The sequence below is a fragment of the Lepeophtheirus salmonis genome, chromosome 6, assembly GCF_016086655.4.
Source record: "Lepeophtheirus salmonis chromosome 6, UVic_Lsal_1.4, whole genome shotgun sequence".
NCBI classification, from domain to species: Eukaryota; Metazoa; Arthropoda; class Copepoda; order Siphonostomatoida; family Caligidae; genus Lepeophtheirus; species Lepeophtheirus salmonis.
In genome coordinates, this window is record NC_052136.2 from 46075249 (window position 1) to 46085888 (window position 10640).

The following is a 10640-nucleotide window of genomic DNA, read 5'->3' on the forward strand; positions in this document are numbered from 1 at the left end:
ACATTTGGTTAATGTAAGAATTTCTAGATATGCAACTTCCTATCTCTCACCACTAATTAAAAATGAATTTTTGAACCTTTTGGGAGATCAAGTGAGAAACAAAGTTATGGATGGAGGGAAAAAGAGTAAATACTACTGCATTATTTTTTATAGTACTCCAGACATTTCTCATATAGACTAAATGAGTCAGGTGTTACGTTATGTTAAAATAACTGACACCCCCGTCTTAGCCAGTCCAAGCTCAAAAGAGGGACCCATGCAAAATTTCAGCCTCCTAGGTCTGGGATATAATAAAGAGGGATAGTGCAGCTCTATTTTTTGTCTTACAGCTGGTGTTTTAGGACTTTCAGTTTCTAAGTCGAATCCTTCTCGGAAACTCATAATAATTATTATGAATTAATCTTAATAGTCAAGTGGATCTTGGTGGTGTGCTCAAGTAAGAGACGGTGCTCAGTGCTCCGTACCGAAGTGCTCTAGTGGACTTAGTTCAAACAGAAAAAAGGACAAGGACGAAAGAATAGTGTTCCATAGATTTCCTCTTATAAATGAAGAACTCATGAAAAAATGAAAAAAGGCCATTCCTAGGTATTTAAGAATTAATTCTAATTCCCTAGATTCTCCCCATATGCACACCATTACAGAAAGAACTAGAAGCCAACAGAGCATTCAAGAATTTGTAGCATGCAGTTCCTTCATGAGAATTACAAGACTTCAAAAAACTATAGCAACCCGTCACGAAAAAAGGACTCCGCTCTTCTTCGACGTCATTTAAATCCAAATTGTCTTCCCTCATAATTCCCAGATGTACCTAGAAGACTATCTAACTCTCTTGCACTGAGGCCAACAACAACAACAAAAAAAAATCTTCTTCACGTTAAGTTCATTTCACAGTGGGGGTATGGGGGTTCTGAGTATTCATATAATCACATATTATTTCTTTAATCCATAAAGCCTAAAATTAAATTAAAATGTCGACCCATAAAATCATTTTTTTTGTTCAAATTAAAATGTTCCTACTTTTGTACAAAAATAGCCTGAGAGGCATGTATGTAACTTTGTTAATGTCAGGTTTTGTTTATGTTTGCAGCGGGTATGATCTTTGTACCGTAAGAAAAAAGTCCTAAACCAAAAAGGGGATAGTCTAATGATATTAATAAAATTACAACACAGAAATGCATGCATAATTTGTAATTGTCTCGCAAGAAGGAGTTCACGTTGAATTTATAGGAACCCTTTAATCAATTTAAACATTAGTATTTTAATTAATGACTATTTTCGTAACATTTTGGATTTTTTAGTTATTACTTATTAGCTTCGTTATAGTTTATCTCATAGAGTCATAATAGATCAATAAAATTAACAATCACTCGAAAATAATTTCTTCGGAACATATCTTGTTCACAATACACCCTCATCACACCATGACATCCTTTATTATTTATTTAAATGTAAATTAATTTGTAATCCGTTATGTAAAAAATTTGACCAATTTACGTATAACATCATCCCGACTCGTGATTCTACCTTTCTTCGAACCATACTATATATATATATATAATGCGTAAACACAAGAACAATCTTGAATAATGTTAATAGAAACTGAGAAATTTCTAAAATTTTATTCATTTTTACTTCTTAAATACATACGGCCAAATATTTCATAAATATATTTCACTCATCTACGACCTTTATATTCAAATTTCTAGGAAGGATTGAGATACCCAATAATATTTACTATGTTCAAAACATTATTTTAGTTCATTATACTTTCTTTGGCCCTGATATGGTTCCTTTCAATCTTAGAGTCTATCATTTTATTTTATATTAATTAGAATAGTTTTTGCAGCATTTAAATGTAATTTGTGGTCAGTACAAAGGATTAATCATGATATTTTTTTAAACAGAGATGGAAAATAATTAATTTTAAAATGAAAATAATGTAATTTGGACTCCACTTTGGGAAAAATAATTTTAGCTGGTTTTAATATTGACGGGTCACATTTATTTATATATGTCATTTTGTATTTGAATAAATGACAAATGATTACAATAATTATATAATGACTATTTGATATATATGATAAAAATTATTTACTCGAATTAATTCTATTTTTCATCAAAATATTATACAAAGATATTTTAAACACAAACATATGGCTAATATTTATATTTCCTGAATGAAGGTTACATCCATCTATTTAAATCAAATGTAAAAGACAGTTTTATATATATTGATTGAACAACCTAAAAAACTCCATTTGATGTTGCTTAACCCTTTAGCGTTATTCGTGTCATATTTGAAATCCTGGATTTGAGCCGTTTGCGATAATTTTTAGGCTCAAAAACTACATTGATGCAATTACAAATATATTAGAATCATTAATAAAATAAGGGCAAAATTCTTACTTATGACCTTACTAATAACCTATTAACTTATCAAAAAGTGCTTAATTCCTATGTATTTTGAAAAATTATAAATTTAATTTTAGTGATGTTATTAAATGGAGATAATAATTTATTTTTTTAAATGCACATCATCAAAAAAGTCATTAAGTTATACTGAATAGAAAAAATCTTAATTTCTAACCAAAAACTCGAAAATCTTAATTTAAAAAAAAAATAATAACCGATTTTTTGTCAAACAAAACATTTTGATCATTTATGGGGTCAAAAACTTCATGGATGTAATTACAAATATATAATTAGAATGGGCACTCAATAGAGCGCAAAACCTCGATATAAACTGAAATATTAAATGAATCTCAATTTGTTCCATAGTAATGGTGGATAATACATTTTTACTTTTTGTGTTACCTTTACCTTGACGTCTCAAAATTTATTGTAAAAAGTGGATTTCTAAAGAGGTATATCAAATTAATTGTGATATATTTCAGGGTATTGAGTTTCTGGGATCAAGTGTAACTGATATACACTTAGAGAAGAGTGAGGATACATGTTACATTTTTTTTTTTAACTGTTATAAGTTTCAATATAAAAAAAAAAAATTCAACGCCCGGGCAACATGGTAATTACCTAAGATAATTAATTCCAAAGTATTTTTGATGTAGTGCAATAATTAATAGTTATTTATTGGTGTTTTTGGAACTAACCAAAAGTAGGATACTTGTTACACCAAAAGGATACATGTAATATGATACATGGTAAGAAGAAGCATGGTACAGGCTAAGATTAGAGATGTTACAACTGGAGAAAACAATTAAAACTGCCATTTGTCATATTCAAGCATTTATTTTACTTTTTATTACAGTTTGTCAGCATAAAGTAAATACTTATAATTATATATATGAAATAAACAAAAAAAACCGTTTACAGAAATAGAGCATAGTTAATAATGAAATTTAAAAAATATTTTTTTTACTATCTACTGTGATTGATAATGAAATATATAGTACTAGTATATATAGTACAAATGGGTGTAACAATTGCATCTTCCATAGTGTTGGAATCAGAATAAATGATGTGAACTGAATATTGAAACTAATAATATATTACAGACATGTTAATTAATTGAACAACATGCTAGACTATGACATTTAATAAAATAAAATTAAAATCTCACGTTTTATAATATAAATATATCTCAACAAACACTTAACTAAAATTTTTATTTTTTGTGTCAAAAATTATAATGTCAAAATTCTCTATAACTGTAAGCATTAGGCAAACAAAGTTTTATGTTGATTTGATAAACAAAGGAAGATATTCAATTGTATAAGAACAAGGATAGATAACTTTAAATTTTAAAGTTATTGGCACTGTAACATGTCTTCTCCGTAACAAGTATCCTCACTCTCCCCTACTATTTCCAATCAATGAAAAAGTTAATGGAAGTTCAATAAATCATGTAAAGAGAGATTCAAATAAGACCAATGAAAATTTGGAAAGATCGCTTGAAATATCCTATTAATCATATTGCTACAATTTTCATTTTTCTCTTGAAATATTTAAATTTTTTATACTAAAATACATTGTAATGATAATCATTATTATATTTTTTCTTAATATATTAAAAAAAATTGTTTTTTATTATTTAAAAATTGAACAAGTGGTCTGTTTGAGTGACTTCGGACCCTGACAACTTCTGAAAAATAAAATGGAAAGAAAAACAATTATGGTACAATTTTTTTAATGACTACAACCAGATAGATGTTCCTTAATATGAATCTAACTTTGTAAAATATGGCTCATCCATGAATGTCCGATGGTCCAAAGATTGTGAAAGTACAGGAACTTACTCAGTGCTCCCTTACATTTAAATACATATATTTTTTTTTGTTAAAAAGTTGTTGCAGCTTTGAATTATGATTACACCTTATAATAATAATTAATTAATCAGGGATTCAGTCATGAGTGAGGACTGCATTACAGCATGTACACCATGTGGTTGCATTTCACTCCTTACTTATAAATTATACATAATTCACTCACTTTGTTTCTCTCTCTCCCTGCTCTATGATTAAATATTACTCCGGAAATAATTCCATTCTTTCGATCGTGATAAAAGTTTACATGTATTTTATTTATGCATTTATGTATAATATACATATTCACAACTTTTTATTTTGTTATTTCCGTTATGACTTTTTCATAAATTCTCAGAGTTTTTTTGTTTTTTTTTGTTTTTCCAAAAAAGTTTATAGGATAGAACTTGTTACTTTTTATAACTTTTACACTATTAATTATAAGTTCATGTACAAGTCTTGCTGTCAAGTTTAAACGAATAAATGTTGTTGCGTAGATTGCTTACCATGATTTTATTAAACTAGCTTTGAGGTGATTAATTTTTGGGATTTAAAATCTTGAAAAAGAAGTGATGCATGTAGAAGAAGTTAAAATAACTAAAAATATACGCAAAAGGATATAGGTATAAAATCACGCAACCTAATAAAATATGGTGCCCTTGCACTACAACGTTATTTTTATTAGGATACTTAATAGGATGTTCAGAGCTCTGTTAGATGAGTTAAGACACTAAGCAAACTGCCTGAATTCAGCTCACAATCAGCCGAAATAAATTTATGGGCTTATTAAAATCTTATTAAGTGTGAAGACAAAGTAATTTTTCCAATAAATCGACCTATAATCTCAAAATTAAGATAGAAATGCCTTCGTGTAGCTCTGTTAAATGCTCGAGCAAAACTGGAGACAAAGATGCCACGTTTTTTTCTTTCCACTACGAATTTCACAATGAAGAAAAGATTGAGGATCTTGAATTCATTTTTGTTAACTCTCTCGACATAGCTGAAATGAATTCCTTTGCTTATTTGGTTTGGTTACTTTGTTTACGTAAAACATTTCAGAGTCATTCACATTGTAATGAATGCAAGTAATTCTATATTGACGAAGAAAAGTCGACAAGTGATCGGACCAGCCTGATATCCTTACGAAATTATACGCCTTCAAATGGATATACTTTTTTCTTATATAATCGATTTTTTTGATATTATAAGGTTATAAAATCAAGTTTTTTTGTGATTTATAAAGCTAAAGCATTATTCAGTTAATTTTAGATTGAAAATATTGATATGTTTGTCATTTTTTTAACTACAAGCAATTGCTTCATTTTCTATAACTTCGTCTGAAAATGAACGAAAATTTAAGACTAGAATATAATATAAATTCCAGTTGCTCCTTTGACAGAAAAAATCATAAATTAAAATTAAATTTAGAACAAAAAGTTTATAAAGCCACATAAATTTAAAAATATTTTATAAAATAATTATCGACTTCCAATTGAAAATTGGAAGTCGATAAGAATAAATATTAAATGAAAAAGGTAATTCCTTATTGACATAACACCTTTATTTAATTTATATTTTTGGTCATTTATAATTGCAAGCAAATATTTTCTGTAAATGTTAGTTTTCATATTTATTGAGTATATGTATAATAGAAAAAGTCGTCTAATCTTATGTCGTACTCGTAATGTTATGTAATTTGAATTAGTTGTTTAAACAAAATGAACTTATTATATTTACAAAAAAGTTAATGTTATCATTTAATAATGGTTTTATTAAGTTTGATCTAATTTCAATGTAATGAATTTAAGTTATTTAAGGCCCCAGTTGTAGTTACATAATGTTGACGCAAGGTGGCGCTTAATGTTATTGTCGCAACTCTTATTAATTATTATAGGGTTCTGAGGATGTTAAAATAACATCGAATGGGAAGCGTGGGTGGATTACGAAATATGAAATAACAGTGTAGGTTGTCAAATTCCTTCGTTATTAGGACCCTTAATGAAAGGAGGCACTATCTACTAACTATTTTACAACTTTAATTTTATTTTATATTGAACGTTTTCACTAGATGTCTATATAGTTGATGTCAATGATTTTGGGGATCTAAACAACTAAGCCTTATAAAAATAAAAACCCCTTTTTTTATAAATATTAAGGTAAATAGTGAAATAAGGGATGCAAATGAGCTAATAAATAAAATGACTTCAAACTTTCAAAAATTTATTCCTCTATTTCTAAGTTATATTTAATCGCTGATCAGAAAATGTATAAAAATATATTATTACCCAGTTATACAATATCATTTCCATATTGTAGATAAAAATAAGATATCACAATAGAAAGAGTAAGATATTTTTCTCAAATTATCCTACTTTTTCTAGTTCCTAATCGATGAAACAAAATAGTAGTTGTAAAAATTTAGACATTTTATGTTGATTTTCAGTTCATATTACTTTGATTTAATTCAAATATCACTGTTTATCATTGGCATCAAATAGTATTAAATACAAGAGTTAAGTTATTTTATGCTTTGAAGAATACATTTGAGGAGCTTTCATGAGGTTTTATTGGAAATTTGATGAATTAATGTAGTAAAAATATCAACTCTGGTCCCCCAAAGTGTCGTTAATTTCAATTATGATGCAATTTACGACGTCAGTGTAAATTATATTTAAAAGATTCGGAGAAACGTTGTATTTTTATATCACGCAACCTGTTCATAATATGGGTACGATTTAATAAACACGAAATCTCTTCCTATTTTCTAACGATCCGTTACATATCAATAATCATATTTAACTTCGCTTCTTATGATATAAATATAAAACTACTTTTGACAAAAAGTACATACTACTTTAGAATTTTGTAGAGTCATTCTTTTACATCTTATTTATTTTTATTCACATATATATATATATATGCTCGTACATAACAAAGATAATTAATTATCAATCATTTTATGCAGCAGATTACTAATTTTCAAATGTATGTGTTTGCAAAAAATATTATGCATCTATGAAAATTCCAAGGGATATCGAAATGCAATAAATATTACTGTATTAATAGTACAGGGTAAAGAACCACCCTCCTCTTTTTAAATTCTGTCCGAAACGTCACGATACTTTTTTTAGGAATTCATAAAATCTTCAGTTTTTTATGGTTTGGATCATTTTTGAAAATCGAATTGTTCTTAAATGTCATTTTTTTATAAATACATAAAGACCAGACCAATCGAAAAGGTTTCATTAAATATTGTATACTCTAGATAATATTTAACATGAATCAAAAATGTATTAAAATTGTATTCTTAAATTTTACGTATTCATCAAAATAATACCTTCTAAAACGACATTGATAAGGTGGTTTTGGCCATTACTTGTACACTTTTTGGTAATCCAATATGGTCATATAAAATAACATGTAAACATAATTAAATGACAAGTGTGTTGGGTGTTGTTCTTGAAATCTTAAACTGTTCTGGGACCGTTATTTTTTTTAAGACCCAATTAATTCGGTCCAAGTACGGTCTTCCGTCTTGGTTGGTCACAATTTTTTCTTTAATTTTAATGTTTCAAAATTTTTCCTCTATGATTTTAAGCTGGCTGGACCAGAATAACATGTAGCCATTTTTTTGAAAATTCAAAGCTCTCAAGTATCACACATTTTTAGTTAATCTGACACTCTCAAGCTACAAATTACAAATATGACGCATCGTAATCTAAACAGTTCTAAATATATGATTTAGAACTGTGTGTTCTTAATGTTGATTGGTTGAAATTTACATAGGTCTGGTTAAGCTGTAATTACTTTTTAATCATTCCATATTTGGGAATAATTGGCAGAGAATTGGTCCACTACCAACTAATTTTAAGCCTTTTTTCTGTTTCTTTTCGTATGAAAGGTTGTTTGATACAATATAAGTAACAAAAGGTGAGAGATACAGTTGAATAACGTCATAATGACTCAGATGATGATGTCTGGTAGTAAGGTTCAAAATTTCACACGGAACACATTTCAAAATATGGTGTACCTTAATGAAAAATAGTACTTGAAATGATAAGAATAATTATTGAATTCAGATCAAACATTCAATTACATCTGCACCTTGAATTGATGCCTATAAGGAAGGGGAGGGGGGAAGTTTAATCCATTTGAAACATTATTGTTTAGCGTAGATATTTCGCACTGTTTTGATTGCTGATGATCATGTGAGATCTTGAATCGGAAATGCATGGGATTTGAGAGCCCTGGGTTCGGGTTACATGTAAGACTGCTGCAACTAATTTAAAAGTAGAGGGGGAATATGCTTTAGTCTCACAACGTATATATATACTCACTAGACATCGCTGATATCAAACAAATTTCGGATTTGATATTTTACAAATGATGAGAAGCACCCGTACCCCGTTTTGTCACAATTTGTTTGTTTAGCTTAGAAAAAAGATTCATATTCTAGGGAAACTATCCCTAACTTTTTGGTAAATCCTTTACTTGCTCGAAAAAGCTCACTTGTAAGAGACAAATTTATTTGAAGAAAAAGTATTTCCGTTATAGAGTACGGATTCATCAATTTGATTCCGGTATAATAATGTTAGCAAGATGATCATTAAAAAAATAGCAACTTTTATAGAAGACAAACATGACAAGCCGTGGTAATTAATAACTCTTATCTTGGATTTTTCCCCCTGATATACTCATAATGACCAGGGAGGCAATCATTGTGTCACATTCAAGAAATACATATGTCATAAAAGATACATTCATTTATTTATCTAAGTGTATTAAGCATTCGCTGTCTACAAAAATTGAACAACGATTTTTTTCATTACCTCTTTTCTTTCTGATTGCATCACATAAAATATCGGAGTAAATATCGAAATTTCTAATAATGTTCTTCCATACCGACACGATGCATATATCAGATATATCTTTTTCCTATTTTGATACGATATATCGCCCCAGGTCTAATGGTGTCCCACCTCAATTATATAGTGTGTGTACTCATGAAAGACAGAGAGTAAGACTGACAATTTTATGGAGTTATACAGGTAGTTGCTTAAATACGCAGACTATTTGTAGCAAATAATTAAATGTGTAATAAAATTCGTATGACGTATTTTTTTGAGAATTATATAATAGAGAATTTATTCTGGTATAAAATTTAATATAATTACTGAATATAACCGCCATCAGCTGCTATGACACCCCCCAAGCGCCCGTGGAAGGCCTTGCACCCATTGATGATGTAATGGCTGCCCATTGCTCATTGACGCTGTCCTTTAATCAGTCCAAATTCGGGTGGCGGGTAGCACAGGCCTTCTTCTCTATTTGCCACCACACACTTTAGTCGAGGGGGTTCAAATCAGGTAATTGAGGTGGTCAAATGTTTTTGTTCCAAAATGGCATGTTGGCAGCTAGCCAACCTTGAGTCATTCCAGAGGTATGAGCAGGTGCCCCATCCTGCTGGAAGATAAAGGGGACCCATTAGAGATCTTGAGGGCCTATGGAAGGACCTTGTCCTTCAAAATCTCCAAGTAGACAGACTACCGGCGCGGAGGAGAGTGGCAACCATATGACGTTTGGCCTCGTCATTCATCATAAACGACTTTGTTTGACGCGAGTAAGAAAAACAAAAACAAAGCCAAAAGATTTACCGAGTTACTTAGGCGTTTAAAAATTATTCCGCGTATTTATGCAACTACCGGTAAGTAGTGTACGCCCTTGTTGAACTCAGAGTAGAATCGAGGACGGACAACAGTTTGTTTATTGTCTCTGTCCTTGCTAGACATAGGTGGTATCTATGGTTATTCCTTTTGCCTTATAATAATTAGACAATAAAATACATTTTCCCCTTCTCTCCTTACATTTTGATTAAATCATATCGGAGGAAATATCGAAGAATGTTCTCCGATACTAATACGATGCAGATATTGGACAATTTGTCCAATATATTGGTTTTCCGATTTCTATCCCGTATATAAGCCCACGTCTAATACTCACACAGTACTACCGCAACGAATTAGGAGGGGTTGAATGATTTTTACTCGACAGAAAAATAGTAGGGCTCATTCCTCCTCTTTCACTTCCCCTTCTTGGGTTTCAGCATCCCTAACCCAGGAGTATTAGAGAAAAGGAGAGTACAGCTAAATAGCGAGTGTACAAACTCAGGCCCATATTTAGAAAAAGAAGAGAGATAATTTATGAAGAAGTGTAGTAATTTACTACAGATTAACCATATAGATACATCAGTTTGTATAAAATACTTATAAATTAAAACAGTTTTATTCACAAATATTGCCTTGCTGTCCCACGTAATTACATATGCAAGTATAACAGTTTATAAAATATAAAGAGGTAAATTTCAAATGAATAAATATT

The 10640-nt window shown here is 29.6% G+C and overlaps 1 long non-coding RNA gene across 1 annotated transcript; it reads left to right on the top strand.

Moving 5' to 3' along the window:
- Window positions 1–214: 214 nt before the first annotated feature.
- Window positions 215–2054, top strand: LOC121120790 (uncharacterized). Its single transcript, XR_005865205.2, has 2 exons — window positions 215–585; window positions 642–2054. It is a non-coding gene; the product is annotated as an uncharacterized lncRNA (long non-coding RNA).
- The last annotated feature ends 8586 nt before the right edge of the window (window positions 2055–10640 follow it).